Source organism: Lathyrus oleraceus, chromosome 6 (genome assembly GCF_024323335.1).
Source record: "Lathyrus oleraceus cultivar Zhongwan6 chromosome 6, CAAS_Psat_ZW6_1.0, whole genome shotgun sequence".
Lineage (NCBI taxonomy): Eukaryota > Viridiplantae > Streptophyta > Magnoliopsida > Fabales > Fabaceae > Lathyrus > Lathyrus oleraceus.
Window position 1 is genome coordinate 1,079,291 of NC_066584.1, and position 20,389 is coordinate 1,099,679.

The window sequence follows — 20,389 nt, forward strand, 5'->3', positions numbered from 1 at the left end:
TTAAGAACACTCATCAAAACCTAACAATTCCAAAACATGCAATTTAAGGATTTCAACCTAACCATGTTCCTACCCATTGACCCGATCATACTAATCCATAATAATAAGGATTCCCCCCTTACCTCTTCTATTTGATGGAAACCCTAGCTTCTCTTTTGTTCTTCCCCTTTTCTCCTTACTTTTCCTCTTCTCTTACTCTATTTTTGTCAAATGATCAAATGAATCCTATTCTCCCTCTCTTCTTACTATTTATATTAGTATTCTATTTGGGCTTAAAGCATAATACATCTAATTTAATTAATAGGCCCAATAAGACCTAACATTTAAGTGTCTCTATTTAATTCAAATAATTAAACCACTCAATATGCATACCAAGTTAATTAATTCAATTATTTAATTATATCTTTTATCAACTAAATAATTAATTAACACACCAAACCAATTAATATAATCGATTATCATACCACTTAATAACCAATTGATTAATTAACACTCCAAATAAATAAAAATGAAATATAATAATAATAATAATAGAATAATTACTAAAAATTGGGTTGTTACATCCGACATTGTTACCAATATGCCTACCAAGGGTGGAATTCAAGGTCTCCCGTCTGATTTTCTGATTGTCAAAGCTACTTTGTTTGGGACGGCCATGAGTAAAGAAGCTTTTGAAACCATATTTGTACTCCTCATTTATGGGTTATTCTTATTTCCTAACATCGACAACTTCGTGGATGTGAACGCTATTAGGATTTTCTCTTCTCTTAATCCCGTTCCGACTCTGTTAGGTGACACTTATTTCTCTTTGCATATGAGGAATGCAAAGGATGGTGGTTCCATTGTATAATGTCTACCTCTGTTGTACAAGTGGTTTATTTCACACTTGCCTCAGACGCTTGCCCTCAAGGAGAACAAGGGATGTCTACGGTGGTCCACGAGACTTATGTCTCTCACTAATGATGATATGTCTTGGTATAATCGTGTTTATGATGGCGTTCAGATTATTGATTCTCGTGGTGAGTTCTCCAATGTACCTCTTCTTGGTACATGTGGTGGAATTAACTACAACCATGCTTTGGCTCGCTGTCAGCTTGGGTTCCCCTTAAAGGATAAACCTAACAACATTTCGTTGGAAGGCTTATTCTTTCAAGAGGGTAAAGATCCCCAAAACTTGAAGGATAGGATGGTCCGCGCCTGGCACAAAATAAATAGGAAAGGGAGGAATGAGCTTGGTCCGAAGAACTGTATTGCTTTGGAACCTTACACTTCTTGGGTAAGGAAGAGAGCCCTCGAGTACCGCATGTCGTACGAGTATCCGAGACCTACCCCTATGGTTATGGTTGGGCCTTCAACCCTCCCTAATCAAGGAGTAGAGGAGTTGAGAGATGAAGACCATTCGCGTGCTTAGATTCGTGAGCGTGAGGAGCTTCTTCAGCAGCTCAAGGATAAGGATGCAATGATAGAGTTTCTAGAGCATCAGGTTATTGATGAACCCGATGATGTGGTTACTTCTCTCCTGCCTCACTCATCCAGGTTTTGGAAGAAGAGATATGATCAGCTTGCCAAGGAGAAGGCCGACTGTAATACCCCAAAATTTACCCTTCATTTTTCCTGGAAGCATACGCTTTACACCTCATGCATGCATTCATTTTTTAGGTCATTTAACATTTGCATTTCATCATGTCAATCGGATTTAGATCCAAGAAGCTTGAACATCATCCAGGACACTTTGTGGGTCCTATTTAGATGATCAGTCAACACAAGGGAAAGACTTGAGTTACTTCCAACATGGGTCTATTCGTCAGTCAAAATGTTAATCTTGAAGGAGCGAAGGTTGTTCATGAGCTGTCATGCTCACTAGGCGAAGCCCACGTGTTTTGAAAAAAAAAACGAAAAAAAAATAAAAATAAAAATAAAAAAATAAAAAAATAAAAGAAAAAATCTTGGACTTGGACCTCTCTCATTTGAGCCCACATGTCCACAAAAATCAGGTTATAAATTCAGAGTTTCAGTGAAACAAAAGACAATTCTAATCCTATTACCCTGTCTGGGAAAAAGATAGTGAGAGAAGAACCCTGGGGAAAAAGATAGTGAGAGAAGAGCTAACAGAGTTCAGAGCAACCTCCAAACCCTGAAGGGAACTCAACTGCACAGAATCACCTATGCCTCACATAAACCCTAAAGATTGTTTTGTAAACCTCACGGGTGCAACTCAATTTCAATCAAGCTCTCCAATCAGGTTTGCCCGTATTCCCATTACCTTTAAGCTTTGAATTTGAATACTCTGGATGTTTGAGGTATTATGGGTGAATTTGATACCCTTTTGATGCATGTCTTTTTTGTGAATTTTAATGGCATAATTCATGTGGTTACATTTTGATTTGGGGGCAACCCTTGATTACCCTATTTTTTTTGTCTCTAACCTGTTTGTTGAGTTTTTGTGAGGGCTCACATGACTTTTGCAGGGATAACTTGCGTGGTTTTCCATTTTATTTGTGGGATACCCCCTGGAGGTTTCATTCTGATTACCTGTACTGACTCACTTTCTTTGATGGTGTTTAGCTTGGGAGGATCCCTGGGTTTCCCATTCCTCTAATTGTTGTTACTTCGGATCTTTATTCGCGTGGTTCCTTCGTCAAGGACTGCCTTTTTGCATGAGCATCCCAAACCCTAACCCTTCATTGATTTTTCTTCTCCTAAACACACGTTTACTCCTTCTACTACAGGCGAGTAAGTCTCCAAAGGTCGAGCATCCGGTAGATTGCGTAGTAACGTCGTTCGTTCAAAACCCAATCCATAACCCCGTAGTTAGTCGAACTACGACTTGCTCTGATTCTCATTCCAGATGAGATACGTAGGCATAAGACGCGATGTCTTAACGAGCACACATCCCCCCAACCCATAGGTCAGCCGAGCTACGAAGACTCTGATTCTCATATTCAGATGAGATACGTATGCAGTGGATGCGACATCCGCGCGAGTCATTTTCATTTAACCCTTTTTTAGTAAACATCACAAGATAAACTCACACCCTTTAGACAAGAACTACAAAAGTGGATCCCGTAGAGTACTACGGATGCGTAGGGGTGTTAATACCTTCCCGTCGCATAACCGACTCCCGAACCCAAGATTTGGTTGCGAGACCTTGTCTTTTCCTTTCCTCTTTTCAGGTTTACTTCGAGCGTTTCCTTTCCCTCCTTTGGGATAAATAACGCACGATGGCGACTCTTCTGTCATTTTCTTTCGCCGATTGTTTTTTCGCACATTGTATTTTTCAGGTTGCGACAGCTGGCGACTCTGCTGGGGATCCGGTTTCCCTAAGCGAGTCCCTCCTAGCTTTTGTAGTTTGTTTGTTTATTGGGTGTTAATGCTTTTGTATAGTTATTTATTTACCTGCTTTACCTTATTGCATTGTGTACATATCATTGCTGTATCTGTTGGCTGGCTATGGCTGCTTGGTGATCTTTGTGAGATGAGTTCTATACCTGAACTCGAGTGCACTTAGGATAGGAGAATGGCATAGTCTTGTCGACTTGTGTGGAGTTATTCCTTAGCAAGTTGACTTGCAAGCCCATTCACTTGGTGGAGGTCATGTTGAGATCAATAATATCACACAAGTAAGTTGTGGTTAGACATTACTTTTTCCAATATAGACCTTAGAAGCCGAGGACCTTAGTTTACCAAACCCATCTTGGCCTATTCGTAGGACGTAGTGTGAAAGTCGTTCAAGTGTAAGATTTGATACGATTGTTACGCGATACTACACTCATAAGAGTCTCTCTTGAGAATATTTTTGGAATACGAGTAGTCGTTCCTCCGATAATATCCGAAAGATGGGATTATGACTATGGGAACCTTTTGTAGAACATGTTTGGAAGGTTTAAACCTTAGTACACTCCTTTTGGGTGGTTCTTAACCTAAACTCCATGCTCGTGACTTGCAACAAACCCTTGATTCATGGTTGATCCGATCAGGTATCCTTAATATCAATGAAACTTGGGTGTTAATAAGGTGTAAGACATAATCCACCAAAATTGGTGGTTGATATTAAGGATAACATGATCCATCCCATGACCTTTGTTTGGTGTGCTCTTAATTTCTCTCCAGACAGTGCAACTTGACAGATGTTCAAGCAGATACAGCGATCCTGATTCCCATGCCACTGCACTGCATTCACATCATTTTGCATCACATCATTTTGCATTCATAATCATTCACACATGTTTATCCATTTCTGTGGGGTTTATATCTTCTACTTGATTCTAGTCGGAATTTTCTTGGTTCTCATAAACGACTTAGTTTTTTTTTTACATCGTTTATCTATTGAGAGACTGTAATCAAGGGGGTAGAATACCTTTGGAATTGATAAACATGTCATTGCATTTACATATTCATTAGCATGTCTTGCATAACAGGTACCGCCACAGTGTTCTCAGTTTGTTTGGTGTTCCATTATCAGGATAGCTGACCCAGGCATTCACCGGTACGGTACCCGCAGAAACCAACAGAGAGTAATGGAAAGCCTACAGGAAGAGTTCGCCGAGATGAAAATCCTCATGAATCAATTCATGGATGTGGTTCAAGGGGTGGCTCAGGGACAACAAGAGCTCAGGCAGATGATACAGAGGAATCCCCCTGCTCAACCAGAGACGGTGACTGATCCTCCAACTGGAGAGGCTAATGGACCCAATGGACCGGGGCATATCCCAATCCTACATGTCACCTCCGGTCAACAGCCCGTTCATGATGATCAGGACGATCAGTTCCCCCTGCTGCATGAAGACTTTGGTATGGGTCATGGTGTGGACCCCATGTTTAGAAGATTGGAAGAGAGGTTGAAGGCAGTGGAAGGATAGAATCCTCTGGGAGTAGATGTTGTTGACTTGGGGCTGGTCCCAGGTGTGAGAGTGCCACCGAAATTCAAGGTCCCGATATTTGACAAATACAATGGCAACTCTTGCCCGAAGACCCATGTGCAAGCCTATTTCCGTAAAATGGTTGCATACTCCGATGACGAGAAGTTGTTTATGTACTTTTTCCAGGACAACCTAGCTGGGGCATCCCTGGAGTGGTATATGAGGCTGGACAGAGCCCACATCCGTTGCTGGAGGGATTTGGCTGAGGCTTTCGTGAAGCAGTATCAGTATAATGCAGACATGGCTCCGGACAGAACTCAACTTCAAAATCTGTCTCTTAAAAGCAATGAGTGCTTCAGAGAATACGCTCAACGCTGGAGAGAAATAGCTTCCCGTGTTCAACCTCCTATGTTGGAGAAGGAAATGGCTAAAATGTTCATGAACACTCTGCCAGGACCTTATTTGGAGCGCCTGGTGGGTTGCAATGCCTCCAATTTTGCTGATGTAGTCTCTACCAGAGAGAGGGTGGAGAATTACCTGAGGACATACAAGACCCAGAGTGGAGGTGGATCCTCATAAGGGGTGAAGAAGCCGTTCATTCAGGGACAGAAGAGGAGAGAAGGGGATGCAAGTGCCATATCTTCTTATCAGAACAGGGATAACCGGAGGAATAACTTTCAGAACTATCATCAACAACCGTATGTTGCGGCTGTGACCATTCCAGCTGTAGCACCACTACAACAACAACAACCACAGCGCCAACCAGCTCAGTACCAACCACAATAACCGGGTAACAAACCCGCCTATCAACCGAGGCCAAGGACGATGGACCGGCGTTTCGACACTCTTCCAATGTCGTACGCTCAGTTGCTTTCTAGTCTTCAACAACTACAACTTGTGCAGTTGCGCACTCTGGCTCCTCCCGTTGGTAGGCTTCCGGTGGGTTATGACGCCAACGCTAGGTGTAGCTTCCACTCTGGGGCACCTGGCCTTAATATTGAGAACTGCAAAGCTTTTAAGCACGTAGTTCAGGACCTCATTGATTCGAAGGCCGTTAACTTTGCACCAGCTCCTAATGTCGTCAACAATCCCATGCCCTAGCATGGTGGAGCCAATGTTAACATGGTTGAAGGAGAAGTCAAATTAGTCTCTGCGGTCAACAATGAAGATGGGGATAGTGATTGCGACATCGATAACTAGGTGCGTCCGAGAATCCCGGGTGAAGTTCTCAATAATTGGTCTTTTGAGGAGATTGTCCAAGCCACTTGTCTAGAGGAGTAATTTTATTTGTTTATTCATGCATATCCAAGTCTTACGTTCCGCCAGGGCGTAATGACTCATTGTAGGGCTCATCTATGTGACACTTGCATTTTTTATCATAAATAAAGGACGTCTTTTTGCATTCAAATATTTCGTTCCCTGTCTTTCTATTTTTGCAGTTTTTCAAAAAAAAATGGCAATGTTTTGTTTAGTTTCCACCTTTTTTCTTTTTTTTTCACACTCATAAGCACATACCATCACTCATGCAGATGCACATCACCGGATCCTATTGATAACGGTTCTGCTATGGCTCGCTTTGACTTTGAAAATCCAATCTTTCAAGCTGAAGAAGAGGGTGATGAAGACTGTGAACTCCCTGAAGAACTTACCAGGTTATTAAAACAAGAGGAAAGGGTCATTCAACCTCATCAAGAGTCTGTTGAAGTGATTAATCTCGGCGTCGAGGACGCCAAGAGAGAAATCAAGATAGGGGTTGCTTTGGAAGACAATGTGAAGAAGGGGTTGATTGAATTGCTGCAAGAGTATGTTGACATCTTCGCTTGGTCTTATCAGGACATGCCAGGGCTTGACACAGACATCGTGGTACATCGCTTGCCGCTCAAAGAAGGTTGTCTTCCGGTCAAGCAGAAGCTCAGAAGAACAAGACCAGAGATGGCTGTCAAGATAAAGGAAGAAGTGCAAAAACAATTGGATGCAGGGTTTCTAGCAGTCACAAATTATCCGCCATGGGTTGCAAATATCGTTCCGGTACCTAAGAAGGATGGAAAGGTACGGATGTGTGTTGACTATCGGGATCTGAACAGGGCTAGTCCTAAAGATGATTTCCCCTTACCTCACATTGACGTTTTGGTGGATAACACGACTCAGTTCTCGGTATTCTCCTTCATGGATGGCTTTTCTGGCTATAATCAAATTAAGATGGCACCAGAAGACATGGAGAAGACAACATTCATAACCCCATGGGGCACCTTCTGCTACAAGGTGATGCTGTTTGGTCTGAAAAATGTCGGAGCAACATATCAGCGAGCGATGGTGACTCTGTTCCATGATATGATTCATCATGAAATCGAGGTTTATGTTGATGATATGATTGCCAAATCTCAGACAGAAGAAGAATATTTGGTGAATTTGCAGAAACTGTTTGAGCGTTTGAGGAAATTCAAGCTGAGGCTTAATCCGAACAAGTGTACTTTTGGGGTGAGATCTGGAAAACTACTGGGTTTTGTTGTTAGCGGAAAAGGGATTGAGGTGGATTCGGCCAAAGTGAAAGCGATACAGGAAATGCCTGAGCCAAGAACAGAGAAACAAGTCTGTGGTTTCTTAGGGAGGTTGAACTACATTGCAAGGTTCATCTCTCACCTAACAGCCACGTGTGAGCCAATATTCAAATTGTTGAGAAAAGATCAGGCTATTAGGTGGAATGATGATTGTCAAAGGGCGTTCGAGAAGATAAAAGAGTATTTGCAGAATCCTCCTATTCTTGTGCCTCCGGTCCCAGGGAGACCGTTGATTATGTATTTGACAGTACTAGACAATTCCATGGGTTGTGTTCTCGGTCAACACGACGAGACAGGTAGGAAAGAGCATGCCATCTACTACCTGAGTAAGAAATTCACAGATTGCGAGTCGAGATACTCAATGCTTGAAAAAACATGTTGTGCACTTGCATGGGCTGCTAAGCGATTGAGACAATACATGTTGTCTCACACAACCTTACTGATCTCCAAAATGGACCCAGTCAAGTATATATTTGAGAAGCCAGCTCTCACCGGAAGAGTTGCTCGTTGGCAAATGGTACTGACAGAGTACGACATCCAATATACTTCCCAGAAAGCCATCAAGGGGAGTATTCTGTCAGACTATCTTGCTCAACAGCCGGTTGAAGATTATGAGCCGATGAAGTTTGATTTTCCAGATGAAGACATCATGTACCTCAAGATGAAAGACTATGAAGAGCCAGTTGTTGAAGAGGGACCTAATCCAGACGAAAAGTGAACTTTAATGTTTGATGGGGCCGTCAACGCCAGAGGAAGTGGAATTGGTGTTGTCATTACAACTCCGAAAGGTGCCCACATGCCTTTCACCGCTCGTCTGACTTTCGAGTGCACCAATAATGAAGCTGAGTATGAAGCTTGTATCTTGGGTATTGAGCAAGCCATTGATTTGAGAATCAAGACTTTGGACATCTTCGGAGATTCAGCTCTGGTAATCAATCAAGTGAATGGTGATTGGAACACTCTCCAGCCCAATCTGGTCCCCTACAGAGATTACACGAGAAGACTGTTGACTTTCTTCACAACAGTAAAGTCGTACCATATACCTCTTGATGAGAAGCAGATGCCAGATGCTCTTGCTACTCTATCCTCCATGATCACGGTGATCCGTTGGAACCATGCTCCCAAGATCGACGTGATGCGCCTTGACAGGGCCGCGTATGTGTTTGCTGCTGAACTGGTAGTTGATGACAAGCCCTGGTATCACGACATCAAGTGATTTCTGAAGAATCAAGAGTACCCTGCAGGGGCATCCAAAAATGATAGAAAGACTTTGAGAAGATTGGCAGGCAGTTTCTTCTTGAACAAAGACGAGGTGTTGTATAAGAGGAACTTCGACATGGTTTTGCTCAGATGCGTGGACAGACACGAAGCAGACATGTTAATGCAGGAAGTTCATAAAGGATCCTTCGGTACTCATGCCAGGGGACATGCAATGGCTAAGAAATTGTTGAGAGCAGATTATTACTGGATGACCATGCAATCTGATTGTTTCAAATATGCTCGGAAGTGCCATAAATGCCAGATTTATGCTGATAAGGTGCATGTGTCGCCGAATCCTTTGAATGTGATGTCTTCGCCGTGGCCTTTCGCTATATGGGGCATCGATATGATTGGAAAGATTGAGTCGATCGCTTCCAATGGGCATCGCTTCATCCTTGTTGCCATCGACTATTTCACCAAGTGGGTTGAAGCAGCATCGTTCGCGAATGTCACTAGACATGTGGTTTCCTGATTCATTAAGAAAGAAATCATTTGTCGCTATGGGATTCTTGAAAGAATCATTACGGATAATGGTTCTAATCTCAACAACAAAATGATGAAGGAGTTGTGCCAGAACTTCAACATTCAGCATCACAATTCTTCCCCTTACCGCCCTAAGATGAACAATGTTGTTGAAGCGGAAAATAAGAACATAAAGAAGATTATGCAGAAGATGGTCGTTACGTACAGAGATTGGCATGAGATGCTACCCTTCGCCTTGCATGGGTACCGTACTTCAGTACGTACATCGACCGGGGCAACCCCTTACTCCCTTGTGTATGGTATGGAAGCAGTCCTACCTGTTGAAGTGGAGATTCCTTCTCTAAGAGTCATGTTGGATGTCAAGTTAGACGAAGCTGAATGGATTCGGACAAGGTTCAATGAGTTAAGTCTTATCGAAGAGAAGCGAATGGCAGCCATTTGTCATGGGCAGTTGTATCAAAGTCGGATGAAGAGAGCCTTTGATCCGAAAGTGCGTCCTCGATGCTTCCAGGTCGGAGATTTGATGTTGAAAAGGATCCTTCCTCCTTAGACAGATCACAGGGGCAAGTGGACTCCTAACTATGATGGACCGTATATTGTCACCAAGGTTTTTGATGGTGGGGCCTTAATGCTTGAAACGATGGATGGTGAAAACTTCACTTCCCCGGTGAACTCAGACGCAGTTAAAAAATACTTCACATGAAATAGACCCGCTAGACAATAAAAAGAGTAGTCCAGGCAAAAATGGGCATCCCGGCGAACCAAGAAAATGAAAAAGGTTCGGGCAAAAATTAGGGATTAAAAGTGAAAAGATTGTACACCCGGTAAGTTGAAAACCTGAAAAGGTAACTTAGGCAAAAATGGGTATCCCGGTGGATTGAAAACCCGAAAAGGGCGATCCAGGAAAAAGTTAGGGATTAAGCGAATGACTGCGTTCTGAGTAGTTATGAATCTCATCTCGTGTCAGTGACTGGAAACTTTTGAAGGATAGGAAATAGTCCAATCACTCTTTCAGAAAGCTGATCATTTGGAGGATCTTGAAGACGAGCAAGTCATAGCAGAATTGGAACCCAATAGAAATCCATTTAACATTGCCATTAGATTAATGTTTGTTTTTATCTGTTGTGCATTACCTCTTTCCAGGGATTGCTTCCTGATGTAAATGCTTATTCAGAGGCCGTTCAATCAATAAAATCATGTTATTCAGTATATCTCTGTTTTCACTTTCATTTTTCTATTTTGTTTGCAAAAATGACGTCCGAATTTTTTGATAAACATTGCATCATGACACATAAGAGCTTTACAGGTACATGCTTAATAAACATTTAAAATTGCTGTAAATTTTAAGTGCTTTGGATCGTCTATTCAGAACAGGTACCCTCGGGGCATTTCCTTAAAATCCCCTGCAGATGATCGTGAATGTTTTCCACCAACAGACGAATTCGGTATCTTATCCCTACAGAGCTGATCAGAGCGTTGGATTCTTCAATCCCCAGCAGGTTCTCACCACTGTACCTCCCCCCCAAGCGGTGGTTTCAGATTATACACTCCCCAGCGGAGTTGACAGTGCCAGACTGTATCTTCCCAGCAGAAGCGGCTGCTCCTTAGAGTTCGAGGCCAGATCGATAATCCCAATGCTAGATCCATGGTTTCTTTCCTTAAAGCAGAACCTCGGTACCGTATCGGTGTTTGCTTCCCCTGCTGAGTCATCTCTCACATATCGTGGTTGCCAGAACCACTATCGCTTTCCCCAACAACAGGTTTTCAGTGTCGTTCTCTCCCTAGTCAGAATCTCGGTATTTCGTCATTGCTAGAACACCGTGTGGCGGGTCATTTCCCCACAGAATTCCTTGCGTTGTGCATCTTCAGCAGCCTTGCCAGGGTCCAGAAGATGGTGATCATTTCCCCAGCAGATCCCCTTGCCTCAGCTTGGCATTCTACCCAGCATTTCGCATCCCTGCATATAGAACCATATTGCATTGCATCCTCCCAAATCGCGTAGCATTTCCATTTTCATGGAGCATTACGCCATTGAAAAATTCAAACATACGCATGTAAGCATAAAACATTCTCGGTATCCCAAGTGATAAGCCAGAAGTTGTTTCCAGTACTCAGACTGAAGATTATTCATGACTTACCTTTGTTATCCCCAGCAAGTGTCATTGGCCCATGCGCCGCCTCTATTGTCGTTCCCTATTTCTGCCGATGCTGACAGGCATGAAGTTTCCGGTATTCAGACCGAAGTGGCATTCAGGCCAGTTTTCCGATGTTCAGATCGAAGAAGTTTCTGACATTCAGGTCGATGCAACTTGTGGCATTCAGGCCAGTTTTCCGATGTTCAGATCGAAGAAGTTTCCGACGTTAAGGTCGATGCAACTTGTGGCGTTCAGGCCAATTTTCCAATGTTCAGATCGAAGAAGTTTCCGGCGTTCAGGTCGATGCAACTTGTGGCATTCAGGCCAATTTTCCGATGTTCAGATCGAAGAAGTTTCCGACGTTCAGGTCGACGCAACTTGTGGCATTCAGGCCAGCCCCTCAGTGTTCAAACCGATATTAATAATCTCATATCTCTCGATGTTCAGATCGAAGTCATTTCCAGTATTCAGACTGATGAGCGACATTCAGGCCATGGTTATTTCTGTGTTACCATTTATTTTGGTATCCAGGTTAACATTCTTTTTCGGTATTCAGACTGATGAGCGACATTCAGGCCATGGTTATTTCTGTGTTACCATTTATTTCGGTATCCAAGTTAACATTCTTTTTCGGTATTCAGACCGACTCTCACCGTACCAGACGGATTCTTCTTTCAAGACCACCTCTTTGCCGATTCTGATAGGCAATGTTACTTCACTTCACTTCAGTGAAAATTTTCGGGCTTTTATTGTATTCAATCCCTTGATACCTCGAAAGCACGAAAGCCGCTGCTATCTTCTTTCCAGATCTCCAGTTGATTGAATAGGAGCAGCTGTAATACCCCAAAATTTACCCTTCATTTTTCTTGGAAGCATACGCTTTACACCTCATGCATGCATTTATTTTTTAGGTCATTTAACATTTGCATTTCATCATGTCAATCGGAATTAGATCCAAGAAGCTTGAACATCATCCAAGACACTTTGTGGGTCCTATTTAGATGATCAGTCAACACAAGGGAAAAACTTGAGTTACTTCCAACAAGGGTCTATTCGTCAGTCAAAACGTTAATCTTGAAGGAGCGAAGGTTGTTCATGAGCTGTCATGCTCGCTAGGCGAAGCCCACGTGTTTTGAAAAAAAAACGAAAAAAAAAATTTAATAAATAAATAAATAAAAGAAAAAATCTTGGACTTGGACCTCTCTCATTTGAGCCCACAGGTCCACAAAAATCAGGTTATAAATTCAGAGTTTCAGTGAAAGAAAAGACAATTCTATTCCTATTACCCTGTCTGGGAAAAAGATAGTGAGAGAAGAACCCTGGGGAAAAAGATAGTGAGAGAAGAGCTAACAGAGTTCATAGCAACCTCCAAACCCTGAAGGGAACTCAACTGCACAAAATCACCTCTGCCTCACATAAACCCTAAAGATTGTTTTGTAAACCTCACGGGTGCAACTCAATTTCAATCAAGCTCTCCAATCAGGTTTGCCCTTATTCCCATTACCTTTAAGCTTTGAATTTGAATACTCTAAATGTTTGAGGTATTATGGGTGAATTTGATACCCTTTTGATGCATGTCTTTTTTGTGAATTTTAATGGCATGATTCATGTGGTTACATTTTGATTTGGGGGCAACCCTTGATTACCCTATTTTTTTTTGTCTCTAACCTATTTGTTGAGTGTTTGTGAGGGCTCACATGACTTTTGCAGGGATAACTTGCGTGGTTTTCCACTTTATTTGTGGGATACCCCCTGGAGGTTTCATTCTGATTACCTGTACTGACTCACTTTCTTTGATGGTGTTTAGCTTGGGAGGATCCCTGGGTTTCCCATTCCTCTAATTGCTGTTACTTCGGATCTTTATCCGCGTGGTTCCTTCGTCAAGGACTGCCTTTTTGCATGAGCATCCCAAACCCTAACCCTTCATTGATTTTTCTTCTCCTAAACACACGTTTACTCCTTCTACTACAGGCGAGTAAGTCTCCAAAGGTCGAGCATCCGGTAGATTGTGTAGTAACGTCGTTCGTCCAAAACCCAATCCATAACCCCGTAGTTAGCCGAACTACGACTTGCTCTGATTCTCATTCCATATGAGATACGTAGGCATAAGACGCGATGTCTTAACGAGCACACATCCCCCCAACCCATAGGTCAGCCGAGCTACGAAGACTCTGATTCTCATATTCAGATGAGATACGTATGCAGTGGATGCGACATCCGCGCGAGTTGTAACACCCTTCTAAAATACCTCAATAATTAATTAAAACAACAAAATATGAATCAGAGTAGATATGCAATTTCAGGGTGTCACACTTGACACTTCACACCATTCACCAAAATAATTTGTCATGCTCATTTATTAATCAAAATAAAACATTGCACAATTCGCAGCGGATAGAAATCTAACAACATGCAAACCATGTAACACATTACATGTAAAATTGTTCAACCACCAAAATGAAAACAAAGTAAAACATCCCGTCCCGATGTTACATATACCAGAGCATGACCCACTAAGGAACTACACTAGACTTCAAGCACTAGCTTCTACTCAATCACTGCTCGTTACCTGAAACATAGTTGTAAGGGTGAGTTCCTCAATCGATATAATAAGCATTATAAAATATCATGTAATGCTAAGTAAATTAACACATTCATCACCCTAATCAGATCACACATTCAGCAACGGCAACATCAACTCAAAATCATACTCAACACAAACACAAAACACACGTATAATATTGGAATACATCCATTCATATTATACGCCATACATACATTATGCAATGAGACTCCATGCATGCGGTACCGACTATTCGTGAACACATAGTTCAACCTCACCGATCCAACCCAGATACGGCTACCAAGCTCACTAGTCCCACTCATTTGAGACCTAGTGACTCACTCACTAATTCCTCACCATGGGAATTAGCTACCACCATAAAGGTCATGATATGCACGCTAAATCACCTAGCATGCAAACATCAACAACAATCCACAATGGACATATGCTCACACTCTAAGCCATAAACATTCCATCCACAATCGCATACATAATAGATATATTCACAACATTATGCATACCATCATACATCATCAGCATGTTTATCACAGAATCATATCATGTCATGCCAAATAATAATTCACAGTATTAGCACACTCTACTAATACATATACTGCTCAAAACAACGGGAAATGATCCCTAATATATCATACATCAGCTAAATTACATCACTCAGCTGAAACAACCAAAACTGCACAACAACAGCTCAGACAAAATTCAAACTTCTGCCCATACGCATATAGCCTGTCTCATACGCGTATGATACGCGTACCCCTTCTCCCATACGCGTACCAACAGAGACAAAACTACGTTAGAACATCATCTTCTTCATTCATACGCGTATGGCCTCACTCCATACGCGTACCAGGCCATCTCATACGCGTACGGCCTAGTGTCATACGCGTATGACCAGGAACCAAATTCCAGATCTGCTATGGGTTTTTCTCTGCTACGAGATTTCTCAAATCCAACCTTCCACAGTCCAATGTTTACACAGCATTCGTTCATATTATCTAACACAGATCATACCCACTCAATTTCACAATTTCTAACCTTATTACATCTAATTCCTACGAATTTTCTTCAATTATAGACCCATATCTCATTCATCCACAAATTCACAATTTGCAACATTCATCATCCTAATTAGAGTCGATTCAATGGTTTATTACTACCCATTACATGTTAACCTATAATACCCATTAAACGACGATAACCCCCCTTACCTGAGTTAATCCGGCAAATCCTTTAACTTCAAGTTTTTCCCTTCTTCAACCCTTCTTCCCTTGCTCTTCCTTTTTGCCCTTTTTCCACTTTTGAGTCGCTTCTCTCTTTTCACGTGAAAAACCCTTTTTACCAAATGGGACTCTTTACTGATTCCAACTTTATATTCCAATAATAATAATAATCCAAAAAATTATTCCAATTATTTAATTAAATTAATAAATATACTATTAACTTAAATTAAATAATTATCATATTTTATCGGGGTGTTACACGAGTCATTTTTATTTAACCCTTTTTTAGTAAACAGCACAAGATAAACTCACACCCTTTAGACAAGAACTACAAAAGTGGATCCCGTAGAGTACTACAGATGCGTAGGGGTGCTAATACCTTCCCGTCGCATAACCGACTCCCGAACCCAAGATTTGGTTGCGAGACCTTGTCTTTTCCTTTCCTCTTTTCAGGTATACTTCAAGCGTTTCTTTTCCCTCCTTTGGGATAAATAACGCACGGTGGTGACTCTTCTGTCATTTTCTTTCGCCGGTTGTTTTTTCGCACACTGCATTTTTCAGGTTGCGACACCGACATGGAAGCAGCTTATGAGAGAGAGGTGAAGAGGCTTTGTGTGACGTATCTTCCAATCTCGAAAGCTTTGGACGACTGCTTCTAGGGCTCCATAGGATGTTTATTCTCCTTTTCTCTTGTATTGTATTTGGTTATCGAGACTGTACTACTTCTTTGTTGTAAAAAGTTTCCAAATATTATATTGCTATGAGTATTCCACATATGTTTTAAAAAGTTCAATATTTTCAAAACATTTGCAAATAGATCTTTATAAAGTTCCTCTGATAAAAAATAAATCATATGCACAAGCATTGCATGCATCATATGCATAAGCAGGTTTTGGTTCCAAGCCCTTGATACAATGGTCTAACTCTTTGCTCTTCATTTATTTTAAAGACAAGTTGACGCACCGGTATAACACTCGAGCAAATCATTCGAAGATCATAGAACACCTTGAGCAAGAGAACGGAGATTTGAAATAGGAGATTGCGCGACTGAATGCTATGATGGAGTCAGTTCTTGCTGCACAGAGTCAAGCCTCTCCAACTCCTGCAACTCCTCCCGCGAAGACAGTCATCTCTGAAGTGGTAACCTCAACAGTGCCTGCTGCCACCGTCCACTTCGCTCCTAATCTGCCTGCTGGATCCCTTGGGGAATTCCACCTAATTTTGTGCCAAAGGGTTTCACACCCACTTTTGCTTCTATGCCGGCATCTAGCCCGGTCATGTCTGTGCCACCTCCCGTTGTGCACACTTTGTCACGTGTTGATGACACCATCTATCACTCCGAGCCATCTGAGGACCCGGATGTCTATGAGAAGATGGATGAGATGAATGATCAATTTCTTGAGTTGCACAAGGAACTGAAAAATGCTGAGAGGCAAAGATCTGTTTGGGAAGAATGTTGTTGAATTGTGCTTAGTGCCCAATGTGAAAATCCCAGTCAAATTCAAAGTGCCTGACTTTGAGAAGTATAAGGGAAACACATGTCCACTCAGTCATCTTGTGATGTATGCCCGCAAGATGTCAACCCAGACAGATAATGATCAACTGCTAATTCACTATTTTCAGGACAACCTAACATGTGCTGCACTCCGTTGGTATATGGGGCTAGAGAGTGCAAGCATCCATACTTTCAATGATCTAGGAGAGGCTTTTGTGAAACAGTATAAATACAACGTGGACATGGCTCCAGACAGAGATCAGATGAGGGCGATGTCCCAAAAAGATAAAGAAACCTACAAGGAATACGCCCAGAGGTGGAGAGAATTCGCAGCAGCTCAGATAGTGTCACCCTTGGAGGAGAAGGAGATGACAAAGATCTTTCTAAAGACTTTGATCTCTTTTTACTATGAGTTCATGATTGCAAGTGCTCCCTCGGACTTTACCGAAATGGCTAGAAGAAGGAGTCCGCGAAGGACGTCTGTCCCGCGAGGATAATCCGGCAAAGAAATATGGAGGATTTTCCAGGAAGAAGGAAGGGGAGACTCATGTTGTTTCTTCCCATATCAAAAGAAGGCCCTCTGTAAGGAGGAAGGAAGTGCGACCTGTAGCGGGGTATTCGTTACCATTAGAGATATTGACTAAATCCAAGGTAAACCATACAAGTCGAGTCGCCACCGCACTTCTATTTATCCAAAGGAATGGTTAGAAAGCTGTCATACCCCGATTTTGATCCTGAATTTTTTCCTTCTTTTTTTTTTTCATTTTTATTTTGCACTTGGCCTAAGGTTCATTTGCATACAATCATTCCCAAATCCATGTTTTGTTACACATTGGTCATTGTCTATGCCTTTTTGATCATGGTGCTTTTGATTATAAAATGGATTTTAATTATTTGACTTTTTTGTAATTTTCAATTTGATTTTAATTTCGAATTAAGTTTAATTCCAAATTTCAATTTAATTTTAATTGTTATTTTTACTAATGATTCAAACTATATCAAAAGTAATTTTAACAAATTATGGATTAATTTGAATTTAATTGGGTTTTTACTGATTTTTTATTATTATTTAAATTGATATTTAAATTAGTCTTGGATTATTTCTAAAAATCCATTTTATAACCGTAATTCATCCCAAATCAAAATAGCACATACACATTTTATAACATTCAATAATATTTAACTTTCAAGCATTTCCGAACTCATTTTCGTACACATATTTTCATGTCAAATTACATTTAATTACCATTGCATATCCATTCCCATATCCTACAACTAACTCCTACGTTACAACCAATTCTCAAAATTCATCCAAAAATCAACCAAGGTATAACCATAATTCACCTCAAATCCCAATCCCATAAGAATTCCCAAATAATCCACCATCCAAAGCACAACATTCCTCTTTCTCTCTCTATATCCATTTTTCTCTCTCGGAGAGAAAAAGAGCAGGCATGGCTATTGCAGCTGCTGCTGTTGTGGTTCCATTAGGCATGCTCTTCTTCGCCTCAGGCCTCATCGTTAATCTCATTCAGGCAACATTCTATGTCCTTGTAAGGCCACTGTCAAAGAATTTGTACAGACGGATCAACCGGGTGGTCGCAGAACTGTTGTGGCTGGAACTTATTTGGCTTATTGATTGGTGGGCTGGAGTTAAGGTCCAAATATACACAGACCGTGAGACTTTTCGTTTGATGGGTAAAGAACATGCACTTGTCATATGCAATCACAGAAGTAATATTGATTGGCTTGTTGGATGGGTTTTAGCTCAGCGTTCAGGTTGCCTTGGCAGTACTGTAGCAGTGATGAAGAAATCATCAAAGTTACTACCGGTAATTGGCTGGTCAATGTGGTTTTCTGAGTATCTTTTCCTGGAGAGAAGTTGGGCCAAGGATGAAAACACATTGAAATCAGGTATACAGCGGTTGAGAGATTTTCCTCTTCCTTTTTGGTTGGCTCTCTTTGTAGAAGGAACACGTTTTACAAAGGTTAAATCGTTAGCTGCTCAGGAATATGCTACATCCACTGGATTACCTGTTCCTAGAAACGTGTTGATTCCTAGAACTAAGGGGCTTGTTTCGGCTGTAAGCCATATGCGGCCATTTGTTCCTGCCATTTATGACATAACAGTGGCTGTCCCTAAAAGTTCTCCAGCACCTACCATGCTAAGACTCTTAAATGGGAAACCTTCAGTGGTGCAAGTTCATATCAAGCGACATTTGATGAAAGAATTGCCAGAAACAGATGAAGCTGTTGCTCAGTGGTGTAAAGATATATTTGTGGCCAAGGATGCATTGTTAGACAAACACATAGCCGATGATACTTTCAGTGATCTAGAGCTACAGGATACTCGGCGACCAATAAAACCTCTTGCAGTAGCTCTATCTTGGGCTTTTGTGGTTGTCGCAGGCTCTGTGAAGTTCCTACAATGGTCTTCATTTGTTATCATCACGGAAGGGTGTTGCATTTTCAACCTTGGGTTTGGCAGTTGTTACTGGTCTTATGCACATCTTGATTTTATTCACACAGGCAGAGCGTTCTAACCCGGCCAAGGTAGCCCCTGCAAAGCCAAAGAACAAGGAAGAACAACCTGAGGCTACAAGTGACAAACAACAGTAGTTTACAAATGTGTTTGTTCAAACCCAAAACTAGAAACGTGTTTGTTCACCAACCATAACCCGCACTTCCACAAGTCAACGCAGAAAAATCAATAGCAGAGTTGCAATTTAAAACAACAGAAGTAGTAAAACCAGCATGATCATGAAACCTCAATCTTTCCGGATTCGAAATCAGGTAATCGAATAGAAGCAACGGCTTTCGCAGAAGACACAAAATCTGTGAGAGTAAATGTTGTCAACACACTGATTCGGTATCAACTTTGAAAAGAAGAGTATTCTTTTTATGGTTAATTTGAGCAGCAACATCACCGGAGGAAAGTCCTCTACTCTTCAATGACGTTGAATGCAAATGGATGCCGGAGTTGGTGGAGAAGGATATTGTGAACCATTGAACGGAGTTGTAATCTTTGGTAAGGATATCTCTGGACAATCTTCCGATGTCGGAAAAAATACCGGGGGCCTTTGGAAGACATTGTTGATGATGTTGTTAGGAAGTTTGGTGTGACAGTACAATTTTGACTATGACCTCCCTGCAAAACATAACAAATGCAAGCAGCACCCTATGAATAACGAACCAAACAATATAACAGTCATGCCAGATTCAATAATTACACGGATTGAATCAGATGATGAAGCAGACAATGCTCACCTTGAACTGCACTATGTTGAATCGGCATTTGTGGAAACAATATCGCCAAAGAGGAAATATTGAGAAGATACTCATAAACAATTGTGTCAGGAGAGATAGATATCATGGGTTCAGATTATTGTTGTTATGGCGGATGATGAGATTGACGCTGTTGGGGATGGTAATGTTTAGCTATATTGGATTCACGACCCGTCGAGTCGTTGTTTGAGGCTGTTGCTGCGAGGTAGATTGTTGACAGAATCCAGAAGTTAAGATAAAGTTGCTTTCGAACCAACTGATACATTGGAGGTTTACTTTCAATCATTGGATGATGATGCATCAATCTCTAAGAGTCTTGCATTCACAGGAATTCTATATCAGAGAGGCAATCGGTTCTCCGTTGCTTCAATTTTCTTTGAGGCCTGTGCATACAGTTGTCATTGGTGAAAAGAGTTTTCATGGGATTTCCGGCATGTCGTTTACTATTACCTTGGTAAGACCTGCATTGATGATCAAAAAAGGGTCATCCTTTCACTATTCTTAGGTGAATCC

General features: G+C 41.5%; 1 pseudogene; it reads left to right on the top strand.

The window, feature by feature from the left end:
• The first annotated feature begins 17,766 nt into the window (after nucleotides 1-17,766).
• On the top strand, nucleotides 17,767-19,643 carry LOC127096762 (1-acyl-sn-glycerol-3-phosphate acyltransferase 2-like; annotated as a pseudogene).
• The last annotated feature ends 746 nt before the right edge of the window (nucleotides 19,644-20,389 follow it).